The sequence below is a fragment of the Physeter macrocephalus genome, chromosome 20 (assembly GCF_002837175.3).
Source record: "Physeter macrocephalus isolate SW-GA chromosome 20, ASM283717v5, whole genome shotgun sequence".
Classification (NCBI taxonomy): Eukaryota; Metazoa; Chordata; class Mammalia; order Artiodactyla; family Physeteridae; genus Physeter; species Physeter macrocephalus.
This window is the reverse complement of record NC_041233.1, coordinates 6,393,497-6,396,133: the sequence shown is the minus strand read 5'-3', so window position 1 is coordinate 6,396,133 and position 2,637 is coordinate 6,393,497.

Below are 2,637 nucleotides of genomic sequence, written 5' to 3'. Positions count from 1 at the left end.
GTAGGTCTGAGTCTTTATTCCCATCCTGCCCCTAGGTTTTTCATGACCTTTTTTTTTTTTTTTTAGATTCCATATATATGTGTTAGCATACGGTTTTTCTCTTTCTGACTTACTTCACTTTGTATGACAGATGCTAGGTCCATCCACCTCACTACAAATAACCCAATTTCGTTTCTTTTTATGGCTGAGTAATATTCCATTGTATATATGTGCCACATCTTCCTTATCCATTCATCTGTCAGTGGACACTTAGGTTTCTTCCATGTCCTGGCTATTGTAAATAGTGCTGCAATGAACATTGTGGTACATGACTCTTTTTGAATTATGGTTTTCTCAGGGTATATGCCCAGTAGTGGGATTGCGGGGTCATATGGTAGTTCTATTTGTAGTTTTTTAAGGAACCTCCATACTGTTCTCCATAGTGGCTGTATCAATTTACATTCCCACCAGCAGTGCAAGAGGGTTCCCTTTTCTCCACACCCTCTCCAGCATTTATTATTTCTAGAGTTTTTGATGATGGCCAATCTGACCGGTGTGAGATGATATCTCATTGTCGTTTTGATTTGCATTTCTCTAATGATTAATGATGTTGAGCATTCTTTCATGTGTTTGTTGGCGATCTGTATATCTTCTTTGGAGAAATGTCTATTTAGTTCTTCTGCCCATTTTTGGATTGGGTTGTTTGTTTTTTTGTTATTGAGCTGCAAGAGTTGCTTATAAATTTTGGATATTAATCCTTTGTCAGTTGCTTCATTTGCAAATATTTTCTCCCATTCTGAGGGTTGTCTTTTGGTCTTGTTTATGGTATCCTTTGCTGTGCAAAAGCTTTTAAGTTTCATTAGGTCCCATTTGTTTATTTTTGTTTTTATTTCCATTTCTCCAGGAGATGGGTCAAAAAGGATCTTGCTGTGATTTATGTCATAGAGTGTTCTGCCTATGTTTTCCTCTAAGAGTTTGATAGTGTCTGGCCTTACATGTAGGTCTTTAACCCATTTTGAGTTTATTCTTGTGTGTGGGGTTAGGGAGTGTTCTAATTTCCTACTTTTACATGTAGCTGTCCAGTTTTCCCAGAACCACTTATTGAAGAGACTGTCTTTTCTCCACTGTATATTCTTGCCTCCTTTGTCATAGATTAGTTGATTTGGGTCATCGTGTTTTCATTGTCATTTGTTTCTACGTATTTTTTGATTTCCTCTTTGATTTCTTCAGTAATCTCTTGGTTATTTAGTAGTGTATTGTCTAGCTTCCATGTGTTTGTTTTTTTTTACAGATTTTTCCCTGTAATTGATATCTAGTATCATAGCATATAGTGGTGAGAGTGGACAACCTTGTCTTGTTCCTGACCTTAGAGGAAATGCTTTTAATTTTTCACCACTAAGAACGATGTTGGCTGCGAGTTTGTCACATATGGCCTTTATTATGTTGAGGTAAGTTCCTTCTATGCCTACTTTCTGGAGGGTTTTTATCATAAATGGGTGTTGAATTTTGTCAAAAGCTTTTTCTGCATCTATTGAGATGATCATATGGTTTTTCTCCTTCAGTTTCTTAATATGGTGTATCACATTGATTGATTTGCATATGCTGAAGAATCCTTGCATTCCTGGGATGAACCCCACTTGATCACGGTGTTTGATCCTTTAAGTTTGCTGTTGGATTCTGTTTGCTAGTATTTTTTTTTTTTTTTTTTTTTTTGTGGTACGCGGGCCTCTCACTGCCGTGGCCTCTCCCATTGCGGAGCACAGGCTCCGGATGCGCAGGCTCAGCAGCCATGGCCCACGGGCCCAGCCGCTCCACGGCATGTGGGATCCTCCCGGACCGGGGCACGAACCCGTGCCCCCTGCATCGGCAGGCAGACTCCCAACCACTGCGCCACCAGGGAAGCCCCAAGTATTTTGTTGAGGATTTTTGCGTCTATGTTCATCAGTGATATTGGCCTGCAGTTATCTTTCTTTGTGACATCTTTGTCTGGTTTTGGTATCAGGGTGATGGTGGCCTCGTAGAATGAGTTTGGGAGTGTTCCTCCCTCTGCTATATTTTGGAAGAGTTTGAGAAAGATAGTTGTTAGCTCTTCTCTAAATGTTTAATAGAATTTGCCTGTGAAGCCATCTGGTCCCGGGCTTTTGTTTGTTGGAAGATTTTTAATCACAGTTTCAATTTCAGTGCTTGTGATTGGTCTGTTCATATTTTCCATTTCTTCCTGGTTCAGTCTCGGCAGCTTGTGCATTTCTAAGAATTTGTCCATTTCTTCCAGGTTGTCCATTTTATTGGCATACAGTTGCTTGTAGTAATCTCTAATAATCTTTAGTATTTCTGCAGTGTCAGTTGTTACATCTCCTTTTTCATTTCTAATTCTATTGATTTGAGTCTTCTCCCTTTTATTCTTGATGAGTCTGGCTAATGGTTTATCAATTTTATTTATCTTCTCAAAGAACCAGCTTTTAGTTTTATTGATCTTTGCTATTGTTTCCTTCATTTCTTTTTCATTTATTTCTGATCTGATCTTTATGATTTCTTTCCTTCTGCTAAATTTGGGGTTCTTTTGTTCTTCTTTCTCTAATTGCTTTAGGTGCAAAGTTAGGTTGTTTATACGAGATGTTTCCTGTTTCTTAAGGTAGGATTGTATTGCTATAAACTTCC